Source organism: Pseudoliparis swirei, chromosome 4 (assembly GCF_029220125.1).
Source record: "Pseudoliparis swirei isolate HS2019 ecotype Mariana Trench chromosome 4, NWPU_hadal_v1, whole genome shotgun sequence".
Classification (NCBI taxonomy): domain Eukaryota; kingdom Metazoa; phylum Chordata; class Actinopteri; order Perciformes; family Liparidae; genus Pseudoliparis; species Pseudoliparis swirei.
In genome coordinates this window covers 34,269,530-34,279,603 of record NC_079391.1, presented here as the reverse complement: position 1 = coordinate 34,279,603, position 10,074 = coordinate 34,269,530, and the positions used below count along the sequence as shown (strand labels likewise).

The following is a 10,074-nucleotide window of genomic DNA, read 5'->3' as shown; positions in this document are numbered from 1 at the left end:
CATAGAGAGATGTGATCATAGAGAGATGTGATCATATAGAGATGTGATCATAGAGAGATGTGATCATATAGAGATGTGATCATAGAGAGATGTGATCATAGAGATGTGATCATATAGAGATGTGATCATAGAGATGTGATCATATAGAGATGTGATCATAGAGAGATGTGATCATATAGAGATGTGATCATAGAGAGATGTGATCATAGAGATGTGATCATATAGAGATGTGATCATAGAGAGATGTGATGCAGAAAAATTGGTTCACGCGTTCGTTACTTCGAGACTGGATTACTGCAACTCCTTATTATCAGGCTGCTCTACAAGTCTCTTAGGTCAACTCCTTATTATCAGGCTGCTCTAATAAATCTCTTAGGTCCCTCCAGTTGATCCAGAATGCTGCAGCTCGTGTTCTCACTAAAACTAAGAAAAGAGATCACATCACTCCTGCACTAGCTGCTCTGCACTGGCTCCCAGTAAAATCAAGAATCACTTTTAAAATTCTTCTCTTAACGTACAAAGCCTTGATTGGTGATGCCCCATCATATCTTAAGGAGCCAGTACCATATTGCCCCACTAGAGAGCTACGCTCACTAAATGAGGGACTACTTGTAGTTCCTAGAGTCTTATAAAGTAGAATGGGAGCCAGAGCCTTTAGTTATCAAGCTCCTCTTTTATGGAACCAGCTTCCACCTTCAGTCCGGGAGGCAGACACAGTCACCTCGTTTAAGAGTCGACTTAAGACCTTCCTCTTTGACAGAGCTTATAGTTAGGGCTGAATCAGGTTCACCTGGTCCAGCCCCTTGATATGCTGCTATAGGCTTATAGCTGCCGGGGGACGTTTAGGATGCACTGAGCTCCTCTCTCCTCTTTTCTTTCTCCTTAAGGATGAATTTTCATCTCTCAATCACACGTTACTAACTCTGCTTTCTCCCCGGAGTCCTTTTGACTTCACGTCTCATGGGGTCATCGGACCCTATGAGACGGCATAGATCCTATCTGCTGATGGATCATCGAGGTCTGGGTCGTGGAATTCCTGCTCCTGACTACGCCACTGTCCTGTTGAGACTCCGCCCACTGTTGAGACTCTGCCCACTCCTCCTCCCCACCGCCATCTGCCTGATGGATCGTGGAGGTCTCCATCGTGGAATATGCCTTCTATGAACTATTCATCCACTCTGTCATATTCATTGAATGTATTTTAACTCTAATCTGTCCCTCTGGTCACATGACATCTATTGCATCTGTCCATCCTAGGAGAGGGATCCTCCTCTGTTTCTCTCCTGCAGGTTTCTTCCCTTTTTTTCCCCCTGAAGGGTTATTTGGGAGTTTTTCCTGGTCCGATGTGAGGTTTTGGGGCAGGGATGTCTATGTGTACAGATTGTAAAGCACTCCGAGACAAATTTGTAATTTGTGAAATTGGACTATACAAATAAACTGAATTGAATTGAATTGATCAAAGAGATGTGATCATATAGAGATGTGATCATAGAGAGATGTGATCATAGAGAGATGTGATCATATAGAGAGATGTGATCATAGAGATGTGATCATAGAGATGTGATCATATAGAGATGTGATCATAGAGAGATGTGATCATATAGAGATGTGATCATAGAGAGATGTGATCATAGAGATGTGATCATAGAGATGTGATCATAGAGAGATGTGATCATAGAGAGATGTGATCATATAGAGATGTGATCATAGAGAGATGTGATCATAGAGAGATGTGATCAAAGAGATGTGATCATATAGAGATGTGATCATAGAGAGATGTGATCATAGAGAGATGTGATCATATAGAGATGTGATCATAGAGAGATGTGATCAAAGAGATGTGATCATATAGAGATGTGATCATAGAGAGATGTGATCATAGAGAGATGTGATCATATAGAGATGTGATCATAGAGAGATGTGATCATAGAGATGTGATCATAGAGAGATGTGATCATATAGAGATGTGATCATAGAGAGATGTGATCATAGAGATGTGATCATAGAGAGATGTGATCATAGAGATGTGATCATAGAGAGATGTGATCATATAGAGATGTGATCATAGAGAGATGTGATCATATAGAGATGTGATCATATAGAGATGTGATCATATAGAGATGTGATCATAGAGATGATAATAATCACTTCATTACATTTTCTACCTTAAGGTGACTGAACGTCCGCTGATCAGAGTATAACAATATTTATGTATTTGCATTTATTTATATATATAAATAAACAATTATATATAAAGATATATATATATATATATATATAAATAAACAATTATATATAAAGATATATATATATATAAATATATATAAATAAACAATTATATATAAAGATATATTTATATATATATATTTATATATATATATTTAGAGAGAGAGTATATAGAGTCTGGTTCCTGGCCTGGCTCGTTTGTGTGTGTCTGTGTGTGTGTTTGTGTGTGTGTGTGTGTGTGTCACACAGGTGGCGTGCTGCCGTTGTCGCAGCCTGGCCTCTAATTGGCTGAGCACGCTGCCAATTTATTACAAGCGATGACATCATCGTCTCTGCTCTCCTCTTCACTCTTCAGCACTCTGAGTGGCTTTTATGCAAGCTTTCAATTCTCACACCCCTCCTCCCTCCCTCCTCCCTCCTCCTCCCTCCTCCTCCTCCTCCTCCTCCTCCCTCCCTTCCTTTCCATCCCCTCCCCCTCTTTGGCTTGTATTCATCCTCCATCACGTGGGCCCCTCCCCCTCTCACTCTCTCCTTCACTCCGTCCTCCTCTCGCAGCCCCGCCCACCTGCAGCGCTGTCTTTGTCTGCCCGGCCCGTGTGTGTGTGTGTGTGAGAGTGTGTGAGAGTGTGTGTGTGAGAGTGTGTGAGAGTGTGTCTGTGTATTCAAAATGAATATATGTAAACAATTATTTACAATATTTACAATATATATATATTTATATATATATATAGTCGAATAAATAAATATGAATATAATAAAATAATAAAATAAAATATATATAATTAAATAAATAAATACATATATACAGAATAAAATAACCATCTGGAATGAGAATAATTTCAATTTGTTCCTGAATTTTAAAAAAGATTTAAAAGATTCATCACTCATCAAACCTGAAAGCACATGTGTGTGTTTCCCTTTCTGACTAAATGTGTAGCGCACACACACACACACACACACACACACACACACACACACACACACACACTCACACACACTCAGGGTGTGAGGCCATCTGGCAGGTGGTGTTATGAGGGTCGTGACCCCGTGCCCCCCCCCCTCCCCCTCCATTACCAAGCTTACATTTTCACAACAGAAAACAACAACAACAGACATATAACACAACAAGTGAAATACCTCTTCAACTAAATAAATAATATATATTCAATATGAATATATATCTTTAAAGTCGCTAACCAAAGCTCATTGTGTGTGTGAGTGTGTGCGTGAGTGTGTGAGCGTGTGTGTGTGTGCGTATGTGTGTGTGAGTATGTGTGTGTGTGTGTGAGCGTGTGTGTGTGAGCATGTGTGTGTGTGTGTGTGCGTATGTGTGTGTGAGTATGTGTGTGTGTGTGAGCGTGTGTGTGTGTGAGCGTGTGTGTGTGTGAGCGTGTGTGTGTGAGTGTGACTGTGAGTGTGACTGAGTGTGACTGTGAGTGTGTGTGTGTGTGTGCGTGTGTGAGAGTGTGTGTGTGAGTGTGTCTTCACTGGAGGAGGATTAGAGGCAGATTAAGGCCAGAGGAACGAGGGTGGTGGTTCAGGGGACACACTCACACACTCACATACACACTCACACACATGCACACACACACTCACAGACACACTCACATACACACACACAGACACACAGACACACACTAATGATACATGAAGACATTGTCATGATAACAACGTGTTGTTTGTTGTCTGTGACATTTAAAGATAATCCTAAAACCAGAGGGAGCTTCACCATGTAGAGCAGGGAGGAGGACGTGAGTGAGTGTGTATGAGTGTGTGTGAGTGAGTGAGTGTGTGTGTGAGTGTGAGTGTGTGAGTGAGTGTGTATGAGTGTGTGTGTGTGTGAGTGTGTTAGTGTGTGTGTGAGTGTGTGTGGTGTGTGTGTGTGTGTGTGTTAGTGTGTGTGTGTGTGACTGTGTGTGTGTGAGTGTGTTAGTGTGTGTGTTAGTGTGTGAGTGTGTGTGTGTGTGTGTGTGTGTGTGTGTGTGTGAGTGTGAGTGAGTGTGTGTTTGTGTGTTAGTGTGTGTGTGAGTGTGTTAGTGTGTGTGTGAGTGTGTGAGTGAGTGTGTATGAGTGTGTGTGTGTGTGTTAGTGTGTGAGTGAGTGTGTATGAGTGTGTATCAGTGTGTGTGTGTGTTTGTGTGTTAGTGTGTGTGTGAGTGTGTGAGTGAGTGTGTATGAGTGTGTATGAGTGTGTGTGTGTGTGAGTGTGTTAGTGTGTGAGTGTATGAGTGTATGGTGTATGAGTGTGTGTGTTAGTGTGTGTGTGTGAGTGTGTAAGTGTGTGTGTATGAGTGTATGAGTGTGTGTGTGTTTGTGTGTTAGTGTGTGTGTGTGAGTGTGCGTGTGTGTGTAAGTGTGTGTGTATGAGTGTGTGTGTGTTTGTGTGTTAGTGTGTGTGAGTGTGCGTGTGTGTGTAAGTGTGTGTGTATGAGTGTATGAGTGTGTGTGTGTTTGTGTGTTAGTGTGTGTGTGCGTGTGTGTGTAAGTGTGTGTGTATGAGTGTATGAGTGTGTGTGTTTATGTGTTAGTGTGTGTGTGTGTGTGAGTGTGTGTGTATGAGTGTGTGTGTGTTTGTGTGTTAGTTTGTGTGTGTGTGCTCTGTTGCAGTATTTCCAGGTAGCTCTGTCTGCTGCATTACTGCAAACAGGCTGCAGCCTCTTTGCAGTAATTTCACACACACACACAAACACACACTCACACACACATGCTCACACACTTACACACACTCACACACACACTCACACACGCTCACACACTCTCACACACACACACACACAGACACACACACTTACACACACACACACACAGCGAGCAGTGGTAAAGTGAGTGTCATGGTGTTTTGGCCCCGCCCCTTAATCTCATTAAGCCACATGATTGGATGCTGGCGATCTGTGTGGCACGTTGACTTGTTGTTGTTTATCGTGTTTGTTTATATAAATATATAACATTATATATTCATCACCAGTGTTGGGAGTAACGTTACTTAGTAACGCGTTCCTGTAATTCCACTACTTTTAGCGGTAACGAGCATGTAACGAAGTATTTTTTTTAATCAACTAACGCAGTTACAATGACTGAAATGTAAATGAGTTCGTTACTCGCGTGACTCTCTTTTGTGAAAAATGAACACTTGCAGACAAGAAAACAAGCTCGGCTACTTTAGCTGCTTCTGATCCGACATCAGGACCTTGGTGGAGCAATGATGGAACGTCTCGGCCGTTATGGACTGACGACACGGAGACGGTATGACTCCTCCTTTATTGGGCCTCCACCACACAGACAGCTGCTCCTCTCAGCAGCTCCAACGTCAACAACAACGGTTCCTGTCAACCACCCTTAACTCCCGTTTTCCGACAGGTTAACCCCGCCTCCCCTCGACTCCGCCAATCACAGGCCCGCCCCCTCGACCAGCATCACGGTGCCACACTGTGATTGTCAGCCACCTCCAGTGTTGCCAGGTCCGCGGTTTTCCCGCGGAATTGGGCTACTTTTGAAGTGTTGCCGCGGGTTGAATTGTTTGTCCGCTGGTTCGGGTTAGACCTATTTTGCATGCAAATTACATGAATATCTTTCAATAAAAATCCCTATTTTAAATGAAATAATTTATTTATACCCAAATCCTACCAAACTGACTCCAGATCAGCAGGTACACGCCGACACATCCGCGCACACAGGTGAGCACACTCTCACTAGCACCCCCCCCCCCCTCAATTATATGCAGCACCTCAAGGCACCTTTGTTTTCTCTTTTAATTAGTGTTAATACTGGAGGCCAATCACTTTTATTTCATTGGGCCTAATGTGGTAAAAAAACACTGTTAAATGACAGACAGTTATTTTGTATTAAGTTAAGTATTAAAAGGGACTTTTGTACGACTGCTTGATTTGAAGGCCTGTTGCCCTGTTGATTGCAATAAAGAGGTCTACAACATGTTTATTGTGTTTGACTGTTCAGTACTGTTCATTACATTTAAAAAAGCAGACATAAAAGTAACTTAAAAGTTACTTTCCCTAGTAACTAATTACTTTTGATATACAGTAACTATTAAAGTAATTAAATTACTTTTAAAAGAAGTCACTAGTAACTGTAACTAATTACAAATTTTCAGTAACTTGCCCAACACTGATCATCACTGTCATGACGTCACAATGAGCTATAGTTTACCACCAACACTACATTCTACTAGATTACACCTGAACGCACCATGAGAACATCATCTACCTTGATCAGTGGTCCCCAAACTACGGCCCGCGGGCCGCATCCGGCCCGCCTCCCCATGTGGCCCCGCCCCCTGAACAATACCAGAGACGCGTTCAGATGTATTATTTTGTTCACCTGGCCCGCTGCCGTTGAGATGCAGTGAGACGCGGAGAAAATGTGGAGTGGTGCTCTTCACAATAGAACATCTTTGATGGACGTGTCGCGTCTCGGCCAATCGGCGTTCAGATGTCCACAGCGTTTGGGAAGTTAGGTTAGCTTGAATGTTAGTCCGCTACATCTGCTGCTGTCACGTGTAGCGATGCTAACGAAGTACCGTACGTTAAAAACGATGTGATTTAGCATATCTTTAGTATCGATACTTCATTAAGAGAGCGATCAGAGCGATCAGAGCGCACGCTGCTCCGTTAAACGCTGTCTGCAGCGCAGCGCTCACAGCGAGTGGCGCGCGCACAGGTGAGCACTCTCACCTCTCACTAGCACCCCCCCCCCCCCAAGACAAGGGAAACGTTATGTGGCCCTCAGGAAGAAGTTTGGGGACCCCTGCTCTTGATACTCATGTTCACTGAGCAGAGCCTGAACGCACCATGAGAACATCATCTACCTTGATACTCATGTTCACTGAGCAGAGCCTGAACGCACCATGAGAACATCATCAACCTTGATACTCATGTTCACTGAGCAGAGCCTGAACGCACCATGAGAACATCATCTACCTTCAGTACTCATGTTCACTGAGCAGAGCCTGAACGCACCATGAGAACGTTATCTACCTTCATACTCATGTTCAGTGAGCAGAGCCTGAACGCACCATGAGAACATCATCTACCTTCAGTGCTCATGTTCACTGAGCAGAGCCTGAACGTACCATGAGAACATCATTTACCTTGATACTCATGTTCACTGAGCAGAGCCTGAACGCACCATGAGAACATCATCTACCTTCAGTACTCATGTTCACTGAGCAGAGCCTGAACGCACCATGAGAACATCATCTACCTTCAGTACTCATGTTCACTGAGCAGAGCCTGAACGCACCATGAGAACATCATCTACCTTCATACTCATGTTCACTGAGCAGAGCCTGAACGCACCATGATGTCACTGAAGTGAACCTCCGCTGGTTCTCTGTTAGCGGTGCTGCTAGTGTTACTAGCTAACGTGACTCGGTGGGGACAGATGTTTCCCGCGTGATGAACCGGGTCGTCGGGTCGGGTTCTTCCAGAGACGGATCTGTGTGGTCCACCGCGCCGCAGCCAGCCGCCGGTGCTCATGGGTAATGCTGAGGAACGTCCTCTTAGTCTCTCGGCGTCCCATAATGCACCTCTCAGGCTGTTCATCCCACGCCACAGAGAATACGGCTCAGAAAGAAGTGAAGGAGAGAAGAGGGATGGAGGGATGGAGAGAGAGAGAGCAATGGAGAGAGACAGGGATGGAGAGAGAGGGATGGAGAGAGAGAGAGAGGGATGGAGGGATGGAGAGAGAGCGATGGAGAGAGAGAGGGATGGAGGGATGGAGAGAGAGGGATGGAGAGAGAGAGAGAGAGGGATGGAGGGAGGGATGGAGAGAGAGATGGAGAGAGAGAGAGAGGGATGGAGAGAGAGAGAGGGATGGAGAGATGGAGAGAGAGAGAGATGGAGAGAGAGAGAGAGGGATGGAGGGATGGAGAGAGAGAGAGAGATGAAGAGAGAGAGAGAGGGATGGAGAGAGAGAGAGAGAGAGAGGGATGGAAGGATGGAGAGAGATGGAGAGAGAGGGATGGAGGGATGGAGAGAGAGAGGGATGGAGGGATGGGAGGAGCCCCCCCCCCCACCAGTTTACAGAGCATCCCTCCAACCAGCCACAGAAGAGAGCATTCCTGCGGTTGTCATGGTAACCAAGCCCTCAGCTGGGGAAGGCGAGCCAAAGGGATGAGTACTGTATAGAGGGGGGGGGGGGGGAGGGGCAGCCATCATTTTCATCATCCCCCTCCTGTCTGCAGAGGATACCCCCCCCCCCCCCAGCAGACTGTTGTCTACCCGCAGTGTTACCCCCGCACACACACACACACACTCTCTCACACACACACACACACACACGTGTATATACATATATATATGTGTATGTATATACACATATATATATGTATATACACATATATATACACGCAGTGGGAGCCATGGGGGCGTGGCCACCTGCAACCTGCTGATAATGAAGCTATATTTCAGCCTAAAGGAGACCATCTGTGCTGGGGCCTCCCTGCTGCCCACACACACACAAATACACACACTAACACACACACACACATACACACACACACCGCCTTTGACTCCGGGAATATGGCGGAATACAAAAGAGCCCGCTACGACCTCCGTAAGACCATCGGCTCTGCCAAGCGGGAGTTCAGGAACAAGGTGGAGGAGAAGCTCAAGAGCCATGACGTGAGAGGTGTGGAAGGGCTACAGACAATCACGGACTTCAGAGGGAGAACCAGCGGTGAAGAGAACTCCTCTACCTCCCTCCCAGGCGAGCTAAATACATTCTTTGCTCGGTTCGACGTGAACGGCAGCCCGCCGGGCAGCGCCGCCCGAGGAGACCAGCCTGCTGATCATCTCAGAGGCTGACGTGCGCAGAGCCTTCAAGCGGGTGGACATCCGGAAGGCGGCAGGTCCCCACATCCCGGGCGCCCTCAGAGCATGTGCAGACCAGTTGGCAGGAGTCTTCGCAGACATCTTCAACCTCTCCCTGTCCCAGGCTGTTGTTCCTGAGAGCTTCAAGATGTCCACCATTGTGCCTGTCCCCAAACACCCCAAGGTAACCTGCCTGAATGACTGGAGACCCGTAGCCTCACCTCGATTGTCAGTAAATGCTTGAGAGGTTGGTCAAGGACTTCATTTGTTCCATGTTGCCTGCCACGCTGGACCCATGGCAATTTGCATATCGTCAAAACAGATCCACCGACGACGAATGCCATGGCACTTCACACCGCCCTTTCCCACCTGGAGGGAGGAACTGTTGTGTGCGAATGCTGGTTGTGGACTACAGCTCAGCGTTCAACACTATTGTTCCCGCCAAGCTCGACACCAAGCTCAGAGGTCTAGGCCTGCACTCTACCATGTGCAGCTGGATACTGGACTTCCTGTCGGGCCGCCAGGTGGTGAGGATGGCGGTACCACCAGAGCCGCTGACCTCAACACGGGAGCCCCTCAGGGATGCGTGTTGAGCCCTCTCTACTCCCTGTACACCCACGACTGCACGGCCATGCACAGCTCAACGTCATCATCAAGTTTGCTGACGACACAACAGTGTTGGGGCTGATCACCGGCAACGAGACAGCCTACAGGGAGGAGGTTGGATCACTGGTACAGTGGTGCCAGGAGAACAGCCTCGTCCTCAACGTCAAGAAGACCAAGGAGCTGATCGTGGACTACAGGAAGCGGAGAGGAGAGCACACCCCATCTCCATAGAGCGGAGTTGCAGTAGAGGGTCAGCAGCTTCAAGTTCCTCGGCACATCTCCGAGGACCTCACATGGACCACGCACCACTCACGTGGTGAAAAGACCAACAACGCCTGTATTTCCTTAGGCGACTGAGGAAATTCAACATGGCCCCGCATCCTCAGAACATTCTACACCAGTACCATCGAGAGTG

General features: G+C 46.4%; 1 long non-coding RNA gene across 1 annotated transcript; it reads left to right on the top strand.

Moving 5' to 3' along the window:
• Positions 1–4,813: 4,813 nt before the first annotated feature.
• Positions 4,814–6,160, top strand: LOC130193069 (uncharacterized). The gene is made up of 2 exons (XR_008831505.1): positions 4,814–5,469; positions 5,584–6,160. It is a non-coding gene; the product is annotated as an uncharacterized LOC130193069 (long non-coding RNA).
• Positions 6,161–10,074: the final 3,914 nt, after the last annotated feature.